Source organism: Lichenostomus cassidix, chromosome 3 (genome assembly GCF_008360975.1).
Source record: "Lichenostomus cassidix isolate B80296 chromosome 3, HeHo_3.0, whole genome shotgun sequence".
Classification (NCBI taxonomy): Eukaryota; Metazoa; Chordata; class Aves; order Passeriformes; family Meliphagidae; genus Lichenostomus; species Lichenostomus cassidix.
In genome coordinates this window covers 55233076-55260445 of record NC_139483.1, presented here as the reverse complement: position 1 = coordinate 55260445, position 27370 = coordinate 55233076, and the positions used below count along the sequence as shown (strand labels likewise).

Here is a 27370-nt window from a genome sequence, read left to right as displayed (position 1 = left end):
TGCAATCCTAGGCCACAGCATGTCTTGGGGTCCAGAAGTTCTCAGAGCTTCAAAATGGGCTTTGAAGGTTCATAGATGAAAGGTGCCTTGAGATTTAACAGGCACAAATATACCTACCATGGCTTAAGGTGTCTGTCGTACACAAATCCCTGGAAACCAAGTACAAAACCTTGCAGAATGTCAATATGAGGTTTCCATGCTAATTTATTCCTCCCTGGTACCCACTGCTTCCCACTGTCAAGCACACTACATTGTGCCAGATGCATGTTTGATCCACTGTGAATTTTTGATATTCTTAACTGTGCTGTTAGAGGGCACATTTGTACCAATACTGTGGCATCTATACTTGGAGAAGATGGGGATATCTTGTACTGCTTTAACTATTGTCAAAAGGATCTAGTTTTTCTGTGAGGGTGAGCCTGCAAGAGGCATTTCAATAACAGCACATGGAGCAATGGGCTGACTCAACAGTTTTCCCTAAGCTCTGTAGACAGATATGTAGTAGACAATATTTTTTAATACAATCTTTAATGACAAACTAAAAGTCTGATGTTTACATTCAATATGATAAAAAATACCTCTTAGACAGAATTGCGTTTTTACGAGTTCAGTGACTTGTTTTGAGCGAAGAAAAACACTGGATTTTGAAAATGAGGGAAAAACAGAGATGTTCAAATTTGTTATAAGGAAATTTTTATTAGTCTGTAGATACCTGCTAAGTTCATTTAACTGGGACTTCATATCCTGTTTTCCCAGTTGTGCGATTAGGAAAATGACACTGCTGTTTCTAAAGACTGACTGGAAATTTATAATTTTGGCTGGAGATCCTAATGGTTTTCACACTGCAGTCATCAGGTTGGAAGAAACTTGGGTGAAGCTTTTTGCTGACAAAGAAGAGGAGGCTTTCCAGTTATTTTAATTACAGAGTAACTAGGATGAAGTAAGGTATTATCCTTTCTCTGATATTTAATGGGCTACAAGTAATTTGTTTTGCACAAGGAGAGGGTGAAGTTGCACAGACTAACCTTCTTGGATACTCTGTTGTGGTATACTCTGTGCAAGCAAGAAAAATGGCAGATAAGGGTTTGATCATGTGGCAGTCAGTCGCCTGCCACATCTGCCTCCAGGCTGGTGAGCAGGACAGGTGCAAACTGCAGACAGTAAATCTCTAAGATAGGTTATTGAATATCTGTGCCCATGCTATTAGTCAGCTAAGAGAAAGAAGCCAGGGAGGCAATCTTGTTGCCCCCTTGCCTCATGCTGGTGTATCCTGTGTCCTAACAAGGATGTGGAGTCCTAAGGAGGAAATTCAGCAAACATGCACCCAGCATCTTCCCTGGTACCTTGGTATCTTTTCTCTGAACAACTTTGCTAAATGGCTTCAAGATCCCTTAGTGCCAAGATCCTGAAATGTGGTGTCCTGGGAACAACTTTTAACCACAAGAAAGAGCCTCCCTGTCTCAGCCAATGCTCTTGCTGGTCCCTCTTTGTAGCAGGGTGGTGGAAATAAGGTTCTAGCTTTTTTACTGACATAGGCAGCAGAGGCAAACAGAGCTGTCAGGAAGAAGGCCACAGATGCAGCAGTGATAGCTGAGATGGGGAGTTCAATGTCTCATTAGAATGGGAGTGCTGTCGGAAGGTGAAGGCTGCACCATGGTCTGTTCAGCTCCAAGTTTTAGAGACAGCAGCCTTGTTTGGCTGCGATCTGAACCTATTTGCTCCTGTGCAACACCGACTCCATTTTAGTGTCCTACCAATGATGCTCTGCTGCTCCTGTTGTTCCCAAAGCTCTGGGTTTGCAAGTAAACAAAGGGAAAACTGGGGACAGGACAAGGTTGAGGGCTGACAGTTTAGGGAACTGTGAGAGCAAGGGAAAGGAACAGGAGGGGGTGACTTGCACTCAGCTTTCCTATATGCAAGGTTGCTAACATAGCCCTGGTCCTAATGCAATGATGAGGTTCTCAAACCTTAATGTTTTTCTGTCTCCCTCTAGCTCGGTGCATGTGTAGTTTGAGCACACTATCTGCATTAGCCTTGGCTTGGACCATACTCTTAGAGCTGTAGAGTGAGTTGGCAGTGAAGGAAGGCAACAGAAAGGAGCAGTTTTTGGTCAGGAGGCAGCCCAAAATTGGGAAGGGGCTTGTGTGTCATTTACTGTGATTCGGAGGAGCCCTGATGGGAAATGTGCAGGTTTGGTAAACAAGCCAATAGCACTAAAAAACACCTGACTACATGTCACCAATTTGACTCCCAAGGGAAACTGACTTCCAAAACATCGTCATTCAGCACAACTCTTAGAGGCTGTGTGAGTTTTGCCTGGTAAACATTGCCTTACTTAACAAAGGCAATTACTAGTGAGGAAAGAAAAGGCCAGGTATACAGTTGCTGTGAAGTGAAAGCCTGCAGGCAGAATAGCTGACATTCACTTAAACCCCTATAATTCTGCTAGTGAAGAAAAGAAAATGCACTCAACTGGCAGATGAAATGTACTCTTTCCCTTGTCTTCACATAAAAGGTCAAGCAGAAAAAAAATCAGGAGGTCAGAAATAAATCAGGAACAGTAAAAATAGTCCTTAAGACACTGCAGTGTTAAGAGTACTTTTCTTCCTGTAGCCTGATCTTGCTGCAGAAAAAAAAACCCCAGAGAACATGCCAAAGCATTAAAGGCAATACAATTGCATTTCGAAAGGCAATAAAAGTAGACTGTGTAGGTAAAGGGCTGTGCCGTTCACCTTTCTTCTCTCTGATGGTCACCCAAGGATCTCCTTTGTGATTATAAAGGGTGCCATTTTAAGACAATTTATGTTGCTTGGGAGAGTTATTTGAACAGTATCTATGCATTGCTGATGTAACTTTAATTGGGTTGATGTTTTAGGTGATGCAATTAAACTGTTGACCTTCTGATAGCAAAATATCCAAATGAAATAGTCTTGTTTGTGTAGGAGCTGTTAAAATGTATAGTGGCTTATTGACATACTTCAGGTTTATTGACCTAACCTTCTGAAGCTACCTTTTGTAATGCAGAAAAGCCCCTTTGTGCTTTGCATTCATTTCACAGTTTTCCCCCTGATTTGTTAGGGACAAGAGCTCAGACCATCCTTTACCTCTTATGTAGTGAAAGTCCTCCTGAAATTGTGCCTCTGCAAAAAAATTCTGTTCTAGAGTTGAACTGTGCCACAGAGTTTCAGTTTTAGCTTGCAGAGTAGCCTTTCAGCCATCACTTCTAGGAGGAAACCCATGTCAGGCACAAGGCATTTGATTCTCAGTTTTATGCAAAGAGTTAACGACAGCTGGGTTTTTCCACATATTACACACACGAAATAGCTTCTCATGTCACTTTGCCAGTTTATAATCATGGAAGGATTTGTGCATTTACACTGGATGCTCTGATCAGACGTAGATCATTTTGTAATGGTTTTCTGTTTGGATCTAATCTCCAGGAAGGAAGAATAGAAAGCTGAGACCTGGAATATGACATCAGTGTGAAGAGGGTCTGTCACTTCATAGCTCTAACTGGCATAGATTAAGACAAACTAAATTAATTGAGCTTTTTTTCCCTGATATCTAAGGGCCACCTTCCATTCTCTGAATTTTGACTAGCTTTTTTTCATCATCACCCTGAAGATGATGCCTGTGTATCTGAAACACACTACAGAATCTAGTCTGCTTTCAACATCTATCTACCTACACTTAATTCTCCATGGGCCATATCTGTTAGCAACCTGATGGAGAGACTTTTCCTTGTGGTCTTCTGTCTGCTAGAGCAGTTTATCCTTTGTGGTTTAACTCTTTTCCTTTTTCCTACCCTTGGGTTTTACTCTTGAAAAAAAATAAATTGTGGTGACAGATGGCTGTGGTTTTCCATACTTCACATACTGGTAATTTTCTTGACTTGACCAACCAGTTTGTTTCTTACTCAGTTTGCCCTGCCCCTACCCAAAACAACTTTTCTTGATAATTCAGGGTGCTTTCTGACTTCTGGACCATGCTTATTCCTTTTCCTGCAGGGCAATAAAAGCTGGTCCTGCCTGGCTGCTGCAAGTAGGCAGGACATAATTTCAAGTTCTACTCTGAAGAGCTCAGTTGTCGTAACAATTTTTTTCCCCTCCTCCACCCCCAAGATTTAGCACAAGCCAAAAGGAAAATTAATCTGATGGTTCTTAGAAACTAATTTGTAAATTTTTTTTTATCATACTTTTGCCACCGTAGAGTTTCAAATCCTGTTTTTATGAAATCCATGGAAGTTTTCCAGTGGATCCAAGTCTGAGGTGGGTGTCTGCTAAGAGTCAGAAAACAAAATGTGGTATGAGTTAGAAACAGAGATCATATTAACTGTTTTCTTTCCAGTTTCCTCCCACAGAAAGTGCTGCTGTCCCGCATGTGAAATTTCTTCTTTGGTTGTTTTCCTGGAGAAAGTCTGGATGGTCAGTAGGTCAGTAGTTACTCTGCCCCGTAAATTCATGTTTTGTCAAATCATTACCTGTGAATAAGCTAAAGAAGGTGTGCTTTTACAAATCTAGTTTCCTGCCAAACTATCTGGGCTCAAGGCACCTCTTCACAGTGACATGTCCAGAGGCCAAAAGCAGTTCCCATAGTAGAAGACTCAATTGGGAGGCTATGAACCATGAGATAAGAAGGTTTTTTGACTTGGTAGTATGTCAAATTTTCCCTGAAAAGCTAAAATAGCACCAGGCTTGTAAGGACTATTCATCTTTTATGTGGTTGTTTTTTGCTTAATCTATGAAAGTTATTACAGACTGGAATATATATAATTTATACAATATGGTATTAGGACTCCAGGGAAAGGTACTACTGTTCAAAGAAGAAAGGGAAAGTGGGACATCTGGACAAAATCAGATGAGGAAAACCAGAACACAAGTTGGTAGAACTTCCACAAAAGTTTTATTTCGCTAAAATTCCTAGGGTGAGCTTGTGGCATTATTCATTTTACATGCCAATTATGCTTGCCTTTGCATCTATTTGTAGCTGGCCTCCTATGGAGGCCCAGACTGAGAAACATAGTTCTGAGCTCCTTCCACATTCGCATTGCACAAGCCCAGTTCGTGCTGTATCAGGATAAGATGCCTGCAGCCAGAGCAGCCAGAGCAGTGGAGGGGCAGAGTAGAGGAGCAGCCCCGCAGAAAGAAAGGAATTTAAATGATTTCCGTACAACTTTTCGTAGGACTTTGACCATTGCCAAAATGGGATTAATCAAGTTTCAGTAGCCCTGAAGAAATCACGTGCCTGGGCCCTGACCAGTTTAAGCACAGATACTTGTCAGTGCAGGGGGAAAGCTGGGTGTTCACATCCAGAGTCAAACCAGGAGCTCTGGCTGCAAGCGCCACCGTTCCCCTGGGCTCTGGCCACTCAAGAGCAGGTGTACATAGTGTATCCTCAGGATAACACTGGACCCAGAGGGCTGGCCATCCTTTGTGCAGCCACAGAGGGGTCTGCCCTGCCCTGCTGGTGCCCGGGTGAGCCCCAGGCCGTGGGCCTCACGCAGCCACGCTGGCTGCCCTCCCAGAGCAGGGGCTCCTGGTATGCGCTTGGGGAGTCCGGAGGCTGTTTGGCACTGCAAGCAAACTAATGCAAAACACAGTCAAAGCGCTTTCATGTGAGCTCCTGAGGAGAGGCCGGGGCAGCTGTAAAGAATACGCGCAGCCTTGGGTTTGTTTACGAGGAGAGAGAAAGGGCTGCTGTGGGAAATGGCCGCATCACTGTTCCTTTTGGTGCACTGTACGCTGTTTATACAATACTGCCAAGTGGCAAGCACAAACACACTCGTGACAGAGCACCTCAGGAACTGCAGAGCCTCCTTTTGATCTTATTCAAAACCTAAAAAGCGAGAGAGTTGTTTAAATTTGTACTACTGTCACTGCTGCTCAGCTGTTTGAACCTTTTTTCCACCCACTCATGTTTACTTCTCTCTCTACTGGTGAGTTTCTAGAGCACATTAGAAACATCACAAGCAATGCCAAAGTTTGAAATTGAGCGGCTGAGGTCACTTGTTCAGCCTGCAGAAGGGGAGACTTGGCAGGAGACCTCATGGTGGTCTACAGCTTCCTCATGAAGAGAAGTGGAGATGGAAGTACCAATGTCTCCTCTCTGCTGACCAGGGACAGGACCTGAGGGAATGCCATGAAGCTGTTTGGGAGGGAGTTTGAGGCTGGATATTAGGAAAAGGTTTTTCTCCTGAAGGGTGGTCAGACACTGGAACGGGGTCTCCAGGGAGGTTGTCACAGCACCAAGCCTGCCAGAGTTCAAAAAGTGTTTGGACGATACTCTCGGGTACAGGGTGTGACTGTTCAGGCTGTCCTATACAGGACCAGGAGTTGGACTTCGATGATTCTTGTGAGTCCCTTCCAACCCAGGATATTTTGTGATTCTATGAAATACATGCTTGTCTCTTTGGATGGATGTTTTATAACACTGATGATCTGGGTAGTGTGATCATAGCTGTATTTGTAGCAACCTCTGTTGTCTGCAGTTTTTCCTCTTTTAATGACATGTTCATAAGTACTATTCCAGACTCAAATAAAAAGTATTTCTGTTATTATTTCATAAGAGCTTAGCATGGTTAGTACATTGTGTGAGTCCAGGAGTGTAAGAACTGCTGGCTTTTCTATCCATAGTTTGTGAATTTAATTTCCATTTTCAGATTAGTTTTATTCCCTGTAGGTATGTCCTGGACTCCTCTGTAGTAATTAGTTTTGATGACTCCACTAACGCCTACTTCTGAAGACAGAGGTGATCTATTTCAGACTCCTCCGCTGAATGAATTTAGCCAACAATCCACTCATGACTCTGGCAGATGTTTTTACTTTCTTTTTTCCTTCAGGCCAGTAAAAACTTTATAAATCTTCCCTCTACTATTCCAGAAATGCCAGAGCTTCCCCCTTGACACCTGAAACATCTCACTGACCTTGTCTGCATATGGTAGAGTACATCTGTAGATACTGCAGACACCTAAGTTTAAATAAACAAACCCCAAATATTTACTCTCATAAATGGGTTGATCCAGATTAGACTAGTATCCACAAAACTAGGTTTTTCTTAAGAATACTTACTCCTGGGGCTCATAAACCCACAATTCAACAGGTGTCAACTTGATTACCTACTGTAACAAGTCCAAATGTTTATATTGGTTGCCCCTGTTGTTTATATAATAACATTGTGTCTCCCCTCCTTAGTATGCACACCAGTAGCCATGAAGTTAATGGACTATTTCCATTGATCTCGCGAAACGTTAGCCAAAGGTCTGTAGAAAATGCATGACATCCTGCTCCAAATCCATCCTGAGGCACATTCATTACAATCTTTCTTTTTTCTCCATTTTGAGATGCTATCTCATCGGTGTGCTTTCCTGTTGAAGAAGACCTGAGAGTTCAAAGAAATCACTTTAGACTCTCCTTCCAAATACCCTTTAAGGCTTGTCCTGTCTGGCTGGCACTGGAAAGCATTCAGATATGTTGATTATTTCCAGGGAAAGAGAGAGGTGAACTGATTATTGCAGTCCATCTCTCCCTAGACTAGTGGACACATTGTTTTTTGGAGCTAAGTTTTGTTTAGAAGCCAAGATTAATTTGTTATGGAGACTAAATTATCCTTTCGCTTTATAATTTATTAGAAAACGTCATGGTGTTGTAACCAGAGGCTGTTAGAGGCCTTCCTGGTGATGAATAATTATGACATGATGAGACATGTCTGAGAAAGAATTTTTGAAATCATTGTAATGCAAGTAAATAAAATAGAGATTATTATTCCAGGGAAAATACATAAACTCACAAAACTGCTAATGAAGATTAGCATATACTTTTGTGGTTTGGGATTTGGTTTTTTTTAATTGTGAAGTTGTTGGAGTTGTTCCAAAGTAGTAGCATGAGGGGGAGTATTTTGTATCTTATTAGTTCTGTGCTAATTGCAGCTTATTTATGGCCACTTTAAAGGAAAATTCCCATCAGGGCAATATTCTGTTTCAGTTTTCTTCATAAAGCAGTGAGATGGGGATCTCTCTATTGTCATTCCTGTCCCAGTGCCATTCTTTTTCTTCTGATTCTCAGTGAGCCTGCAAGTTCTCTATGCAGAATTTGCAGTATTTGACTCCAAAAATTTGTGTTGTACTCCATGGCTGTCTTGGTATCTCACACCTACCTGAGTATTTTCTGCTTTCTGTGCATTCTCTCCAATTCAAAATCCCAAATTCTTGCATCAATTAAAAGTTAGTGTTAGTGGATCTATGGGGTGGATTCTCTCAAGTTCTATGCTGTGTCAAGGAACAGCCATTAGAGTAAAACTCACAGAATTTGCAGAAATGAGATAAAATTATGAACACTTTTTTCAAAAACTCACTACCCCACAAAAACTAAGAATAACTTGGTTAGGACAACTATAAAATTTGCACTTCCACCCAGCCACAGCAGTAAAGTGTGATCAAAATGAAATTTTTTCTGCCTTCTCTCCTATATTGTCCATCTTTTTGGAGTGATCACCTAGAGAGGGCATGGGAGCTCTCGATGCAGAGAGCAGGTACACAACATGATAAGGTTCTGCTTCTTTGCATGAGGACACTCCTTTAATGATTTCAGACTTAGAAACAATGTGTTTACCAACACCAGAAACAAGGCCAAATCTTTAATAGCTGCTCAGATTTTAGGCTGAGTGTTTGTTTGGGAGTCTCCTAATCCTTTACAAGTGTTTTCTGTGTCTGTCTGGCATAAGAAGCTAGTAGTATTCTACCATCAATACTGTTACTGTAATCCTGTATTATTTGTCCATGTTTTATACAGCATTGTTCTGCTCCCTAAGGACTAGACTTTGGCCAGTGTTGCATTCTCATCAGTGAGGGATGGCTTGTGCATCTGGGTTTTCCATCAGAAACACGCTCTCTCACTTGTGTGAAACTCATTCAGAAAATTGACTGAGCTGTTTTTCAAAAGTGGGATGCTGTAGTTTTATACCAATGGAGCGCCAAAGGACTTAAGTTTACGTGTCCTCGTTTCTAGTTGCAGGAAAAGACATCAAGACAGAGCACATATGAAATTCTGCCTGTGTAATGAAAAATATTATTTGGCTCTGCTGTTTCCAGTGTAAGCTACTGAACTTGCAAACACAAGTTGCATGGGAGATAAGCCAAGGTGATGAAGTCCAAGCAAGATGAGGAAGCAAAGAGACTGTAAACACATTATCTTCTATTAAAGGAAACATGTGTTGTAAAGATATAGGGTCTTGTATTTTATTTTAGTAAGAATAAGGTGTTTTTTTTCTGATACAGGTGGCAAATTCACCAAGGAAAACATCCGCCAGAGAGCAGAGGTAGGCCAGAACATTTAACAAAAGCCTCATCTGTTGTTGTGTAAAGCAGAAAACCAAATGCTGGTCTCCTGAATTTACTGGCAAAACCAGCTTTTTCAATGGCCTAGGAGTTTATCCCAGGTGTTTTGCTACCATAGTGATGCTTTATCCACACGTGTAGACAGCAGTTGGTTTAAATTAACAACTGCTGTTATCAGGGTGCAGTTTTTTGAACTGAATGGCATTTACAGTTAAATGAATTAAATGTTAGTATGAAAAATATTTATCAGTAAACCTTTTAGATATAGACTAATATTTGGCAGGATACTGCAAGAATCGTAATGCTAATAGATCACAATAAATATGATACAAATAAGTTTTACCTTCAGAAACGTATGTCATCTAAGCTCATACAGTTAAGTGAGCACACTAAGAGGAACCAAAATGGATGTATAAACTCACATACCTATACCAACTGGGTGTAGGGTAAATGCTGAATAAATATATTGTTAGAACAGTCCATTTGTTATAAAACTATGCCAGGTATCATCCACGGCAGATATCCCTGTAGTTTCCTTCATAAAGAGACTGCATACAAAAGAAAACTGTTTTGAGTTCATATTGAGGGGGAATAGCCTAAATCCTTATTTCTTTGTGTGCTGATTCAAAAAGTGCTACTGATCCATGCTGATCTTTTTCTTTACTGCTTTTCAGTACAAGGATATCCTGAACTAATTTATTCTCTTCATTTGAAACATTGCTGGCTCTTATTGAGAATAAAGCAAGGAGGATGGGAAAATTTAGGGTTACTGATATCTTTGATGTATTTCTAGCAACACTTTTTACGAGAATTTTGAATCTTTCTAAATTTGAAAATGGAGGTGATAAACTAGGTCAGTATAATGAAAACTTAAAATAAAAATGAAAAAATTAATTTAGAGATTATAATTTAGACTAATATATTTTGGTTTTGTATTAATTCAGGTTTATTGTCATGTCTAGCTCTAATTAATTATACACAATACTGAGATCCTACAGTATCACCATCAACTTGTAAAGCCTATGGAAAGTGAAATTTGCACTGATGCTGTTCACTTCAGCACATGAAAGCTACAGATACATCCTAGTACCCCAGAATGTTCCGAATTGGAAGGGACACACAAGGATCATAGAGTCCAACTCTTAAGTCTATATGGCACCAACTGAGCTAATCATGTTTGCATCACCTTTTTTGTTATTATGGTCACAAGTATAAACTAGGCAATTATGTTTTGGAGGTGCAGTTTTCATGAAGCAAATGAGTCTTATTGACAGATCTGGTTCTGTATGATTTTGATTCACAGTTAATTCACACATGCCACTTGTGACTTTCCATTGCAGTTTCTGGGAACTGATTTTTAATTCTTCATTGCTTTTTTAGACGGATAGTTTTATTTGTTTCAATTTTTAAACAAAACTGAGGTGTTCATATCTTTGAACATGTTTACTGCATCAGCTATGAAGTCATTTAAATGGCAACCATGTTAGGGAACATACTGGAGTACCAGGCAAAAACAAAAGAATATTTTGATAGATCAGTAGAGTCTTTTGAGCTCAAAACCATCTACTTGATTCAAATCACACAATGTGTGACTGTGATATCATTAAAACAAATATCTCAAATGAGCCATCTCTCAGCCTTAATACCAAAGGGGTGACATCATTACTGCATACTGCATTGATAGTACTTGTCATTCAGTGCAGAGGTCAGTCAAGTAAGCTGGGAAAGCAAGTTGTGTTCCAAAAGGCCACACCAAGTCCCAGCACGAGCTTTTTATTTTCTTTGAATGTAAGATCATAAGAAATTAACTTTTATTCTGTTTTGTCCACCTGTGTTTACTGTAGGGGTTACTAGGGGACCTATTGCTCTTCTATTGGTATTCTATTTATTTAAAAGCAAAATGAGAACAGAAGAGTATATGGGAAAACTCCTAGTAAGGCAGATTTGGCAAAAGGAGTCTGTACCTTGCCATCCCACACTGTGGTAGCTTCAGAGCAGACTGCTGCTTGCTTGCCTGTCTAATTTTATACTGTGCTTCCTACTTTAGGGTATGGCTCCTACAGCATCAGTCTCATCCTTTAGATGTTGTGGAAAATGGCATTTGCATTGAAGATAGTTGAGTGCATACAATGAAGAAAATAAACACAAACACTGCTTTCATTGTCTCTTCCTTCCTCTATTATGTATGTTAAACTTCTGCTATTGTTGGTTTTTTTGCTTACAGAGATACCAGGAATGCCACTGGAAATTCTGTCTTCCAGCTCCTTCCTTGAAGGAAGAACAAGGAATCAATTTTTATTTTTATGTTTTTAATAGTGGAAGAGTACCAAGTCACAATTCTGAAACTTGTTCTACTATGAAAATAACCCTGCTGAGAACATAGCATGGCTTTGTTTTGCTATTCCACAGCAAAAACCAAGAAGCTGATGAGCAAATTGAAAAATATGTTGAAAAAAAGGTTTTCTCTTATAAAAACTTGTACATGTTTCTGCTTAAAAACATTTGCACAAGGTAGGTGTCTTTTGTTAAGATATGTCCCAGAACAGCCTGTTCACTGAACAACATGTAACAGTTCAGCTAAATGCTATTTGCTTTTATCATGGTAGCAGCAGAATGGATGTGACAGTGCCTGTAGTACTGTTTGCAATGAAATGTATGCAAATTCAGGCTCCTACTGCTTGCCAGACACAGAATGTTCTCTGTATGGAGAGATAAATTAGTTTCCATTTTTATGCAAATTTTCCTGCTTATTGCCTATAGAACTCTTCTGTTGTATTTGGAGGCACTTCATGTCAAGCACTGGAGAGGCTTTGCATTATTTCCAGAAATCCCACTGAGATATGTGGGGATATGTAACGCAGTCAGAGAGAGAAATTAATGCCATTTCTTTCTGCCTTCTCTGTATTTCATCACTGATTGAAGACACAATGTGGGAAAAGAGATTTTGGCATCTCTAGTTGAAATAATGCATTTTTCTGACTACTATTATTCATATAGCTTTGTATGCAAATATGTTCATTGTTGTGTCTAAAAGACACAAAAACCCCAGCAGAGCCATCTCATATTGCACTGTGTGGCACAGACTGTGAGGGAATGATGAACCAAAGTTGCTGTGTTCAACATAGAATGAATTCTTTGCTGTTGTAACATTTTATTTTTGGAAGTGGTAGAAGAGAGCTGAGGATAATAGGGGAGGAATATAAAGTGTGGCTTTAAAAAGTCTATTGGAAGGATTTCCTGTTCATCTTGCAGCTCATCTGCTGGAATATTGTCTTGGGATGCAAGTTCATGTTTTGTCTCCTACTGAAGGCATTCTCCTCAGAGATGCCATCCCCTCCTCTTGTTTGTTTCAGAGATGAGAGTCCTTCTCAGGCTATGCCAGATTCCTGGGTCCTGCCTGCTGGAGCTGCCCCATCAGCACTGAGCAAGTGGGACCTCAGCTTTTGCCTGCTGAGGTTCCATGTTGCACATCCTACTTTGAGTGGACTATAACTCAGGGCTAAAAATTCAGGGAACTGTGCTATGTACACCTGTGGTCTGAGCCTTCTCTTGAAATTTAGAAATACAAATCTCAAGTGGAAGAAGGAAATGAACTGAGGTTTCCATTATCTGGGAGACATTCTCAGGTCAGTGGGGAGAAAGAAATTATGTGCAGTAATATGGTCCTGTGATATTCCCTGGCTACTCTACAGCCATGTAAGTGTTAAATGGGAGACCTGGAATAGGAATCTAGAACAGTTTTTTCCTGCATGACTTTACCACGTGAAAGCAATTATTTAGTATCATACCTCTAATTTAATAAATCTTGCGGGTTTATAATTATCTTTGACACTTTCAGCCTATGTTCATCTTTGACGGAAGTGTTTCTATAGCCCCCCAAATATTTGGGAGTGGGAAATACTATTATGTACACCTGGCTTTCTGGAGTAAAACAACCAAGAACCCTTGCTTCTACCTCTTCTACTTTTGTTGCCATAAGTCTCTTGTTATTTTTAACAAGTCTTTAGCACTTTTGGGGTGAGGTGAGCATGGGAAAAGTATGCATTTGACTCTACTGTCCATAGCATTTTTTAAAAATTTTCTTTCTTATTTTTAGAAGATATTTATAAATTGCCCATATAGTATGTGGACTTGTGAATAGTATCACAAGATGATTATTTCAGTGCAACACAGAATTCCTCAGCTTTATTTGCATGTTCTTTTTGGCAGGATTCCAACAAATGCATGACACTTAAGTATGTAATTCATGAAATTTATACCCTCACTGTATTTTGGTAGAGAGTCTTTTTTTCGTCGTCTGATATTAGTGAATAAGCAAATTTTGCTTTCTTAAACAAGATTTACAACAGTACCATGCTAAGATAATTTCTATTGATGGAAACTCCCCAAGTGATTGGCAGACTGTATTAGTAACTGCTCATCAATACTGTCCCTTTGTCAAATGTCTTTGGATTTCAATAGATGCTCTTTATGGAGACTGCTTCATTGGAATCTGGCATTTTCATTTCTAAAAAAGTAGAATGCTGGAAGACCTATAATATGTCTAATGTTATTTCTAAATGATATAATACTTACACAATAAAATTTAAATGTTACCTGGTAGCTTGTAATTCTGTGCACCGTATTTTTGTTCTTAAAATTTTTTTTAGTTACGAAGTCTGTTTGATGTATGTATTTTTAATCCCTTCACAATTTCAGATTGTTGCTTTTCTAAATTTGTTCTGAATGTAAGAATAGATGTAGAAACCATCTATCAGGTGGTTACTTTATATAAAGCTAGATTTTAAAAAAAAATCTTGGGTTTTGGCAAAAAGACTGGTCCACTTCACTCCTTATCATCCTTCTTATTGACATAATTACAATGACTTACATTTTCCTGCAGTTTCAACTGATGATTTCTCCCAGTCCGTATTGTCTGGGTTTGGGGGTTTTTGGGGGTTTTTTGGGGTTTTTTTGGTTTTTTGGTTGGTTGTGGGGTTTTCTGGTAGGTTGAACTTTGCATCCTAGAGAATAGATGGCAGACTATGCACAATTCCACAGAAACTGGCTCAGCATATGTGAGAGATCTGAGGGTTCATGGCCTCATTACATGTTCTTTCTTCTGAATTCTCTTCTATTTTTCACTGCAATCTATTTTTCATTTTTTCTCTTATTAATACCATAAAAAGGTCAAACTGAACTTTTCATTTCATCTGATTTTAGTTTTGGTTTTTTTTTCAGGGTTTTTTTTTTGTGAGATTGAAATTAGGCAAAAAGAAATTGTCTATCCTTAACTGGAAACCTCTTTTTAATGCCTACAGTAATAGCACTGTGATGAAAAAATAGGTTTTAGAGAGTTTTAATCCTTAACATGTATTATCAAGTAAAACAAGATCAGTGAAATGTGGAAATAAACAGAAAAGCAAGAAGAGTTTCTTGTCATTTGTTTTTGGTAACTGGAAAATTGTCAGAGCCCAGAAAGGTCATAAAGACTTCGTTGTGTCTTTCAATCAGGTTATAGAGCCAGATAGTTGCAAGGCAAATTCATTCTCTATATCCAGTCTCTGGAACGATGACCATAGCATTCAATTAATCAGATGTGACCAAAATGTCAAGATCCTCATAAAGAAATCATTCAGTCTTCTGGGTTATTATATCAAGAGATTTTTTCTTTTTTTTTTTTTTTTTTTAGTCTGATAAATATAGGGCATGGAAGGAATTGACTTATTTATAGTTGTCTTCTTATTTTAGAGTGATAGTGCTTGCCATCCCTCCCATACAGCTGCAGAGCTCCTTAGCTAGGAAATACATAGACTGAGTCATCATACTTGCTACTAAAAAGGAGAAGCACAAATGGGTTGGATTCAAAACAAGACCCAAACCCAGCTCTGGTGCTCCACTCTCTGTGTAATATGTTGCTGTTACTTCTTTTGAATGTAATGTTGAAATCCATTTAAGCACAGTTGTTGTCACTGGAAACTCATAAAAACACCAGTTTGAGCAGTCCCACACTGGTTGAGCATCCCATTAGCCTGTCTCAGACAATGGCCAGCACCAACAGTTTAGGGGAAAGAGCTTGAGAAACACAACAATGATCCATTCCTCTTTCCTTTCTTCTAGTGATCAGTGCTGCAGGCATTTCCTCCTCTTGATATCACATTAGGGCCATTGTTTAGTTATCCTCACTGGACCTTTCCCCAATTGAATTGCCTAATCCCATTTTGAACCTGCGAATATTTTTCACATCCAAACTTAATTTAGCAGTGAGTCATACAGCTCAATATCTTGTTGTGTGGAAAATTGTTCCCTTTGGTTTTAACTGTTTTTAAACCTGTCATTGGATAAATTATTTTGTTTATATGGTAAGGAATAATGAAAAATTGTTCCTTGTTAATCATTTCTGTCTTAGTTATGAGTTTTTAAACCTCCCCACACATGCAAGCCATCCTGAGCTGCAGAAAGCTTGTCTGCTTTGCACGAGCAGGTGCTGAGCCATACTTGCAGCCATCCTTGTCCTCCTTCAGCATACTCCAAGTTCTGCTGTATCGTTTCAGAGGGAGCATCATCAGAGTTATACCAACACTCTTGCCAGATATGAAAAATGTGTAACAATGGAAGGACTCCAGGACATAAAATAATAGGATCTGTGGCTTGTCTATAGATTTAATTAGTAACTGGTTTGGGAGTTTGATTGGTTTTATCTTGAATAGAAGTGTGATTTTTTCATCTCTCTTTCTAAATTAGTTCAAGCTGCTTTGCATTTGGACTAAGCAAGCTAGGACTTGCTCCAGAGTGGGAATGTTCACTCATAGAGGCAATCTGAAGCAGCTATCCATTTAAAATTTTCTCCCTATCCTGTTATACATCAATTTTCATCCATCAACAAACCCTCAGTCTCACAGCTTTCTGCATTTCTTTCACAGGAGCACTGTGTGGATTAATTAACACACACTGTTGGTTGAAATTAATTAGTGACAAAATTTAATTACCTTCAGCACCAGTTGACTCTTCTCCACACATTGTGCAAACTATAATTTCCCATTCCTTAGGGATACTTTGCTCATATGGGCTGCACATGTTTCGTAAATTAAAATGTGTTGGAGGTTCTTCTTATTCTGGGAAATTTGTGTGGTCTGCAAACCACAAACACAAGCAAGAGTTCAAAAGGCTTCAGTAGAATACAGTCTGCTCTAGCACAGTAGATACACAGGTCAATAAAGTAGTGCACCTATGTTGATGCTAACTACTGCATATCCTATTTTGACAGAGCTGAGAGATGAATTGCCTTCTAATCTCACTCTGGTGAAGCATGAATATCGTCCAGAGTTTTAACTCAGTAGCAGAAAACTATTGTCCATTCAGTCCTGCACTCATCTGTAATGAAACAGCTAAATGGCAAAGCCCACAGGTATTTCTAGCAATTGACATTTATGAGAAAACACTATATGGTTGGAATCAAAACTGTTGAAACAAACCTTTTTCTTAAACCCAGTGTCTAGTGTGCGTTTTCAGCTCACTTTAATGTTTTTTTTTTCTGCAGCTTGATGGAGCTGACTCTTGACCAGTAACAGTTACACTCTGCAAAATAAGATAGTGGAGCTCTTACTAGGTTCAAGGCGTTGAGAAAACAAGAGAGATGTGGAACTGGACAATGAGCCAGGACAGCCCCAAGGGACCTGGTTTTGAGTTCTGCTATTACAGATGACCTGTATTATAGACATGGTAAATTTTCACTTTTGATTTTATCTGGTTTGCTCAGCTGTAATATATTTGCAGAAGACAATTTTTGCTACATATTTGTAGTCAAGCACAATGTAGTCCTTCTGTCGTGGATGGCTGCTAGTCAGATTCCCTGCTGCAAACCTAGTAACACAGGGATTTCCTAAACTTGCTTGCAGGATATCTTTACCCACTTTGTAATTTCACTGAATTAGTAAGGATTAGTTAACTGAAGTCAGTGGAAAGTGTCTTTTTTAGCAGAGGAGGGGAGTCCTTACTCTTTGAGTCTTGTTACATTGTTACTGAGCAGTGGCTCCTTGCACAGCTGCTCAACCTAATGACTCACAGATTCCAAGACAGAAGAGTCTTGTTCTTGCCTCTGCACATGCCACCTTGTCCAGTCCTATTGATTCAGTTCCAGGCTGAGGGGAGTTTCAGTGATAAGCCCAGCAGGATAAACTATTCGGCAGAAGAGCTGGACAATCTTCTAGGTTAGGGTAGCATCCAGAAGAGTCCAGGTGTCAAATGTGTAGTGTAGGAGCAGGGCAGGGGAGAAGAGAGGCCAGGCGAGGGTCACACTTCCTCTGTGTTGGCCACCACAGGACACTGGGTTTGCTCACCTGCCCATGGAACCATAGATTAATAAACTATTAAATTGTCTCCAATTGTGTCTTGTGAGCCTAGAAGATTCTAAAACTCTAGGCTGGCCCAATTTCTTTCTGAATGTAAGCAGTATGATCACTTACTTCATTTACTAGAAGCTTTAATTCAAATACTGTGTCCCCAAGATGTCTTTGTTAACAATGACACAGATTAGTAAACATACTTCACTGTTGGAGTGATGACAGTCTTCCGTAGGGAGAGAGCAGTCTGTTTTGGTATTTTAGGAAATTGTTTTTCTTCTATCAACAAACAGACTTTGTTTTACATAGCTGCATAACATGAGACAAAGTTGAACTACTGGTCAGGTTTAAGTTTACTACTGAAGATTTCAAATTTTCAACTACGGGGGAAAAGGTCTTAAATTTTTTTCATCACAATCTCTGTTGCAAATGTTGGAATCTGCCTAGAAATAATTACTGTTTCCTAGCCCAGTAGGGTCTTCCAACAAATACAAAGAGCTGCCTGCAGTTCTAACACCATGCAGATCTGTTTTGTTGTTTGTTTATCTTGGTAAACCAGGAGTTTTGTTACAAGGGGATGCATATTTTGGCTTTTGAAATACAGCAAAGAACACAGGAAATTATATGTGCTGACAAATGGATTCCAAACTTTTGTTCAGAGGAAACAATTTCAGAGCCTCCACTAGGAAAACTCCACCCATCTTGTTATATGGTGTTTTAACCACTATCTGTTTAAGGACTTACATGTTATGAAGGACATGCATGTTTTCTCCTGGAATAGATTCCTATACTCAACCCCTGCTTATACACAAAATTTCATGGACTTTACTAAATAAAAATCACTTCTGTAAATGTTTCTGAAAAAAAAACCCTACTGTATTTAACTTCACTGCCGAGTTCTGTGTTTTTTCAACATAAAAAACTCTTTTCCCACTATGTAACAGAAACACTGCTATTAACTGAAGCTTCAAAGCGATGGCAATGATTTTCATAATATATAGCATGTGGGTCTCTCCCTGCAGCATCTTGTAATAAGGAGAGGGTCTTTCTCAAATGGGCTTAACATATGTTCCTTCTGATCTGTTTTTCTTGAAGTGATTTAAAGACGAAGGACAAGGCACTGCCAAGCACAGTGGAACAGAAGATTTGCTCTCATGGGTGAGGGACAGTCAGGAAGGTCAGTGTCTCAGGGCTGGGATTTCCCATTCATGCTGCATACACTTGGCTGTGCCACTGGCCATTGTTTCAAGTGATATGCTGTGTTGGCTCCCACACAAGGTGATTTTTTTCTATGTCACATTTACAGAACAAGCTCTTCTCACAATATCTGATACTGGCTCATTGTAGCTTCCATGAATACAGGGGAAATTCCTGGCATATTCCAGGACCAAGATATTTGAAGGCCCCTCAGTGACTGAAAATGGGACTGAACCTTTCTTGAAGGTACATGAACTGTGAATCTGAGAGTAAAATTTACCCTGCTTTCCACTGTGGGAAAAAAATAGTGGTGTCTTGGTCTTCCATATGGTCATTTCTTTAGGGCAATGTATATCTCATGCATTTTTGTCATTATACAGAAAAAGTATGGAGTGATAGCATCTGACATGGAGTTGTTGTTCCTTCAAGTTTTCCTTATTCTGGAGTTCCTGACTTATTAAGGAAGTTGTACCAATCTGGGCACCCCTTCTAACATTAGACTGTGGGAAAAAAAAGAAAGAGGAATGCATCAAGTGATTTGGGACTGAAGCTTCTAGAGAAGAAGTATTAACTTCATTTAGCCAAACTTCTATTACAATCTTCTTCTCATTGGCTTTGTCTCTTTGATTTTACTCTTTGATATACTCGAAGGAGAGAAACCTGTGTGACAGAAATGAAGAAAACAGTGAAGGACAAACAGTCTAAAACTTTAGGCTTTAGAACATCATTGTTTATTTAATCTCACCTCTAACTATCTGCTCTCTATCTCTCTCCTCGCGTATCAGATAAACTCTCAGGGGTCACATCTGTCATCTGGGGTGTTGATCTCCTGGGACAAGGAGGTCAAATATATAAACTATAATGCATTGGTCAGTATAATTGTTGGCTGGTGAAGTTCAATTAATTAATAAAAATTATTAAAACTAGAACCACTCTCCTTATTTTAAGAATGACATTTCCATGTAACATAGATGTCTCCTTATAAAAAAGGTGGGGCTGCCTCTTGACTTGTTTCCTACTTCCAGATTTCCTTTTTAACCATGGCAGGAAGACTGGGATTGTGACAAGAGGAAGAGGAAACACAGAACAGTTAGTAGCAGTAAGTTTTCTCATGTTTAGAAATAGCCTCTATGTGCAAAAACAATTGTCAGCAACTTTCAGCAATTTCAGTGGTGGGTTTTGTTTTCTCAGACCTGACCACCCCCTGTTCATCAGTCTTTTCGCATGCAACAGTCAGGAGTCTGATTCTCTCAGCACCCCCATGCTGAGCTGTCATGAATCAGTCTGCACTTTGGAAACTGCTTATGACACAGCTTAGGCAGCTCTATTTTAGCTCATCATAAGTACAGTAAGGCTTTTCACTGACCTGTTTAAGAGGAAAGATAGAAATGTAAGTTCTCCCAGACCATTGGGAGAACCAATGGCAAGCTGCTCTCAGCCATTCCAGAGAGATAAGTAATGGAGGGTCAAGTCTGATGTCCACTCTCCAGGAGTGTTATGTATACTCTTATATGGTGTTGGAAGTCAGATGCAACTTTTTCATTAGGTTCATGCCTTATAACATCAATATAAGCTGCTATGCAAGCTCACCAGAGGGGAACAGAGTAGTTCTGGTGTTAAAACACATAGCTAAGGTTTGAAACCAGTGCTCAAATTCCAGCCTCATTACACTGCAGAATTCTAAGTTACAATTTTCTGTCATTAAACCTCTTCTATGGGTGGTGAAAGCTGAACAGCAGTGAAGACTCAAACCATTGTGTCACTTAGTGAAACATGCTACACCAGGATAAAGTCAAACAATGGAACAGTAAACACATCCAAATCCCATCTGTGTTAGAGCGTTCACCAGTTGGACTGCAACTGCATGGTGGGATCCTGAATTGCAAGTCCTTTTAGTTAAGGACAAGGGACACACATCCTAAAGAACAGTATAATTTTATCACTTATTTTATTATATCAGTCCAAAATTCTGTAGCCAGTGCCAGATGAGTTAGGATCTTTCATAACTGCTATGTTTTATAGGGTAGTGCTAAAAATATCTAGCATTTTGGTTTATTACAATTCACATCAGAATGACCAACACCCTTCTCAATTTGGGCGCATAAATGTAACTGTACATGTCTGTTCATATTTTTTATGTTTCTTTGCAGGAGAATGGTTCTGCTCTGCACAGTTCTGTCCTGCATGAAGAACCATCAATGATTATGCCATGGTTATGACATGTGAAAATGGAAGAAAACAGCAGCTTCTTTCACACTCAAATGTAAAGTAGAGGTGAAAGGAAAGGTTTAATTGCAGTAACCTTTGCTGCTTCAGCTGTCTGCACTAATGGGGGTAAGGTGCTTGAGCGAAACTGCTTTTGAGTGCCTCATCCTGTCTCTCTTTGGTGCTGGGGATCGGGTGGAAGGTTTGCTCCGTCTGCAGGGAATCTGTCTGCTTTCATCTGTGATCATAAAAGGTGATGGGTCCTGATGAGAGCTCTGTTCCTTCAGTGCAGCAGACCTCAGGGAGATGTGGATGGAGTTCATGAGTGTCAGGTGGGAGAGAGGTGAGAGAGGTTATAGCCAACCTAACCTGGTCTGTTGCAAAGTTTTGGACATGCTGATACTTTGATTAATGAACTGTTCTGCCCCAAATATTTCTTGGATGTCTACATTACCATTTTCAATTGTGTTAACTCAAACAAACCAGCAATCAATTAACTAGAATTACAAAACTGTAGGCTAAACAAAGCCATCATGAAGAAACTGGCTTTCAGCCCAGTATCTGCTGATGATGGGATATGAAACAGCCTGTTGATTCTGCAACTCTCGAATTCTTGTACAAGAGTAAAAACAATGGTATTTGCCTTTTCAATAGGAACAAGAATTCCCATTTTACTCAGTACCTCCACTTAGAAAAAGCAAACTACATTACTGAGCCAAAGGAGGTTGTACAGAAAGAGGTACTTCCAGTACATTAAGAAAACTTCAGCTTGAAGTTATACAAACTCTAGAAGAAAGGCAAAACCACAAAATTTTAAACTATATTTATGTGTCCACCTGTCAAAAATGTTGTGCAAGCCTTGTGAGGTATTTTTATCTTTCACGTAGAAAGCCATTTGAGAAGAAAAAACAGCTGTGCCAAGTTTCTGTGCTGGTGACTGTCAAGTTTATTGCTAATACTATGATATTTAATACTTTTTTTTAATACTTTTCATGTGGCTTCAGATGAACCCTGAAACATATGAAGATCTCAACTTTGACTTGTAGTATTCATGGGTTGGGGGAAAAGCTTGGAAGCTTGAAACAAACACACACAAATAGCATGAATAAGAAGTCTAGCAACAACAATTGAAAACATCACTTTCCAAAACCTCTACTTTTTAATTAATCTTTAGGTCTGGGGGAGCAGTTTAGTGGTTTTTCAATATGTGAGGGTTGCCAATATAAAAGGCATGCAGTAATTGTGAAAGCAATAACCAGTCCAGCTGCATTCCCTGTGCAGAAACTGAGAGGGACAACGAGCCATAAATAGTGGTGTCACCGCCACTCTTTGCCTCAGTTAAGGAGTATTATTATTCTAAACACAAAACAAACTATTGCTTGGGCTCCAACTGAATGTTTCAAAGCCTCATAAATCTGCCAGGTCAAAGCCAATTTTCATTGGAATCTTGGAAAGGAACTTCTTGAGAGAAATATCCAATGCTAATTTTAATTTTCTTTTACTACTTGTTTTAACAGCCTTGTCCAAACCCAAAGTGTTCTTCCAATGGAAGAATACAAATTTTCCTCTGATTCACTTAATTCTATATATGCCTGTAGCTCAGCACTAGTCTACTATAGCAAACACAAGCAGAACATCTACAATAAGTATATATTTTCCTTTAACCAGAAGCAGCTCAGAACTGTCTTTAGGCAGACATTGATGTGATGAGTGACTGTTAATTACTGATGGGCTTTAGGTAGAATATTGCTGCCTAAGCTGCTGTCTCCAAGGTCCCAGTCAAGGCAGGTACTTTGTCTGCAGCATAAACCTTTATTCAGCTTGCTCAAGAAAAGGTTTGGCAACTGCTGCCACTAAGGAGAGTTGGTATCTCCAAAATATGAAGAGGAAGGTTTTTATTATTTTTTTTAACAGAAAGGAAGAGTCCTTCCATGAGAGCTCAGCAGACAGCTGAGGCAATTTTCAGAAAAGTCTGCTCAAAAGGAAGCATGTGTTTATGTGCTCACTCTCTGATTGCCCTTCTGAGAGTAATTTTTTTGCACTGCCTTTTCTCTTTTGGAGTAATCTTCCAAGGCAGAGAAGCCAGCCTTCCCAGCCTTCTTGAAAGGGAAGGGGCAGGTCAGAAATTATGGGGTTTTCCTCCCTTTTCTTAACAAATTTCTCTTCTGTCACTACCCTCTTGCTCTAACACTTAATTGTCTTCATGCATTAAGTGTGTTTTACACAGAAAACCTCCTTGCAGCAAAGTGCTCTCTAGACTCAGTATTTTATCTTTGTAGTATATGGTGTTACCTGTTTGCTAATATGCAAAAGTAACAAGATGAGCAATATAAGATAAAATCTGAGGTCTCTTTCTTTTTAGGGATATTTATTCAATCTTCGTGGTTGCTTCTGAAATTATGTTCTCCTTCTATGCAAACAAATTCGGCTCTGAGCATCAATGAATGCAGTGATAGGATAGACATGATTAGTTCAAGATACCCACAAAGACCTTAAAAAATGAGAAAAGTGGCAAAAAGATAGGTTGTAGAGTGAGAGATTGATCAAGATATTTGGTATTGTAAGAAAAATACCTTTTTCTCCCCAGCTGTTAAATATTTTCCCCAGACAGGAACAACTCATTTTGACAAACATTTGGCTTAATTTTTTTTTTGTTTATTTTGTGGAAGCATACAATAGGCCCATAGACTCAGTTCGTCAAAACGCGTGGTCTTGGGCCTAAAGAAAGGCAGCATAAAGGTGTGGGGTTATTTTATAATGAAAAGAAAGAAGGTAGTATAAAGGACTACTTTACATAGTTCAAGTGATTAGGGTAAAACAGAAAAATATTCTGCCTCTAATGTGGATTTAAATAAAGACATCCCTTTGCTTGTTAACTACTGTCATTCTGAGAAACATGCTGAAAAAAACTTTTCTTTGTCTACCATGCAGATCAGCTGCCTGGTAAACAAAGAAAGATTCTTTGTGACTTTCTTGTTTTTATACACAAAAGCAAATAACAATGTCTGTGTCTATAGGTATTTCTTTCCAATGAGACAGTTTTATGTCATACCAGTCCGTAAGATTCAGAAAAATAATTGTAATATCTGTTGGCCATAATTACATGGGATTAAAACAGATCTTCACTCTGCAGGTCAAAACCAAATATACAGGCCTGTGAGCCTTTTTAAACTTCTTGCTTCTTTATGATGTCAGCCCTGGGAGGACTCTGTTTCACCCCAGATTGACCCTGCACTTCTGGACTTGTTGCTCTACCAGGATATCTCCTAACCTTAGCAACACAGGCTCCTATTAAAGGGAGCTCTGTGCAGCAGTGTGAAACACTGACATGGTTGTCTTATGGACAGCACAGCCGTGAGGACCTTCTTCCAGGAATGCCAAACCAGATAGTTACTAACTATCAAAGCAAATTTAGGCTTCAGACACAAGCACTTGCTTTTTTTTTAGCTCGATATTGTGCAAGCTATATCGGTGTCTTTTAGGTGAAAAGAAATTTTCAGCTGGAGGCTATCAGAGCTTTTTCCAGCAGTATTTGTGTCCATAAAAAAGCCTGAAACTTTGTTTATAGCCTTGGCAAAGCCATCATAGGCTGAATTAGTCACAGCAGCAAACCAATCTGCTCACCAGTAGGGAATCTTCATATTACAAACTTTTCATATAAACCTCATGAGGTTTAATTGGAATTACTTTTTATACTAGTAAAATCTATAGATTTTTACAGACCCTAGAATTTGATTTTACTCTTTCCAAGGTGAGTTCTGGCTCCTAGGCTCTTCTCTCTTAGCTTTTTCCCAGTTGCTGCTGCTAACTGTTCAGCATGCACAGATGTCTGGGGCCTTTGCTGGAAGGCAGCAGAAGTTTTGGGTTCAGGAATATTGCCTCTTTCAGTGTCTCTCTCAGTGAACTTCCCAGAGTGACTGCTTCTCTTGTTAACCAGTAGTGTAGTTATGATCCCATCAAATAACTGAGCAAGAATGCAATTCCATGGGATAGTTTACAAATCTTTATAAAGATTGTTTTTTTCAACCTGTTTCAAATTTATGGACCCCTGTGAAATGAATCTACGTCTAGTGAAACAAACTTTCTTTTCTCAGTTATCTTTTCAGGTCTCGAAGTAGTAGACCATATGTTAAAGACCACTGATGTAGAAAAATAGATCTCCAGCTGAAATTTAAGCTACATTTACTCAAAGGTTCAGAACACTCGCAACATCACTGAGATTGCAAATTCCCTGTTATAGGGACCTTTTGTTCTTTTTTACAAATGGTGCATTCAGCCCCTTGGTAACTGTGCTTTGTGACCATTATTGCAGTATAAATAATAAATGGCAGTTTTAGCTGGGGTCCTCAAAAATATTACTCTGTAAGAAAGTTTCTCATCATTAGATTTGGAATATTTGGAAATTATTACTGTTACATTCTCAGAGCCAGGATGTGTTTCATGATGGTTGGTAGACTAGAAGTATTAGGTAAACATTGTCATAGCTGACTGAATTTTTGTGGTTGCACCCTAACTTGTACAGCTTTCATGAGAGAAGCCAAGACTGAAAGGAAACCTGGGAGTTTCATGGAGGACAATTACAGTTGTTTATTCAATTATTAGCCAGTCCTGAAATGACTCACAACACAGCTGCTTAGATTTACAGGCAGTTAACAGACTTAAGTGTTTGTTGGCTTTTTTGTTCAAAGTGATGTAGTGGGACACTGTCCTGGGACAGATGTACAATGAAGTTGAAGGCTTGAGGAAACAGAACGGCCTTTTGTCTCTTTTTTACATCATCTGCTTTGTCAATGGCTGTGAGAAAGACACTATGAAAATTATTTTATCTGTTGTATCTTGAGGTAGCAGATAGTCTAGTAACAATATTCAGTGAAAATTGGGCACTATTGTCTCTGAGACACTCCAACAACTCTGGGATTCTCTGATGTGCTATTTCCAAATATTCCAATTTCAATGTCACTTTATTTGGTAAGTCTTGCATCTATAATAATAATACAGTGTGCTGGCTGCTTGTCTGGTGGAATTTTTTTGAACCACTGATAATTGACACTCAACCATGCCTCAGAATTATTTGGAACTGTTTCAGTTACATTAACATTCAAATTTCATACTTTTTATATAGACAATTCCTTTGTGAACAGAGATAGAATAATGAGTAAGTATAGGCCATGTCATGTTATATAAACAAGTATTTACAAGATGCTTCAACACATTGTCTTTTCTAAATGATATTGCTTCTGATTTTAATTTGTGGTTGTTCGTCTGTACTAGCTTTCTATGCTAACCTTCTGCATTAAATAAAACAAGTTAACAACACTGACCATAACACTTTAGGACTTCTGGTTTTTAATCTTTTATTTTCTTTTTCATTTTCTTCTATTTTTCTTCCTTATTTTATTAGTTCACTGAGATATGTCTTCTGCTCTTAATCCTCTTTGTCTGAGGTTAAGGTACTGTCTTTATTCTCTCTTTTGTTTAAAGTATTTTGTATTTTTATACTGCTTTATACAATTATTAAAAAATCAAAAGCATCTATCCATTCTGTGGTCAGCAGGATTTGTAAAAACTGTAAGAGATCTCTGCCTTTTTGTCAATGACAGATCTGCATTTTAGGGCTTACATCCTTCTGGACAGGCACTGATCAAGGTCAATGCAAGTTCCCATTTGGGGGTTAACAGCCTTCATTTTTACAAGTCCTGATAAAGCTCTGAGACTTCCTTTTCCACTGCCTTGTCTGCAGATAGGTGCAGAATGAAACCAAAGGGAGTTTGTTGAATCTTTGTTCTGTCTTGATAGGATTTGAAATATCACCTTCCCTTGGTGAGTCTGCAGTGGTTGCAAGTGAGCTTTTGAGTGTTCTCAAACTTTGAGAGTTATGAAGAATTATGCCTGCTGCCCATGGTCTCGTTGGCTTTTCCCACTCATAGAATTTACCAAGAGAGAGGAAAATCTTTCCTCAAGACATCAGTTTTCTGTGGTAGGAGCTTAGGACAGCACAGGATGCAGCTTTGATGAGGATTGGGATGGCTGAACAGTGGCCAAACAGTTATCTGATAGGTGATTTGGGCTGCGTGTTGCATTAGACAGTGATACAGCAAAGGAGATTACAGTCCTCTTAGCTCCTTCTTGGAAATTTGCCCCTTGGGATCCTCTATGATCCATGTCCAGAGAATTGCCCTTACAATCTACCCACTCTGGGGTCATTGCTCTCTGATGGGCAGCAAACCAGACTAAATGCAAGGAATGATCCAGGGCCAGTTGTGCTGGCGAAAAATACTCCATGGACTAGTTGGTGATCTTGGAGAAGTTAGGGGCT

The 27370-nt window shown here is 39.2% G+C and overlaps 1 protein-coding gene across 1 annotated transcript in view; it reads left to right on the top strand.

Moving 5' to 3' along the window:
- Window positions 1-21342: 21342 nt before the first annotated feature.
- PLEKHG1 (pleckstrin homology and RhoGEF domain containing G1) overlaps window positions 21343-27370 on the top strand; it is a 139083-nt gene continuing 133055 nt past the window's right edge. Inside the window, exon 1 of the mRNA XM_085055845.1 lies at window positions 21343-21397. The gene's annotated coding sequence lies outside the window, so the exon portion shown is untranslated. The remainder of the gene's footprint in view (window positions 21398-27370) is intronic.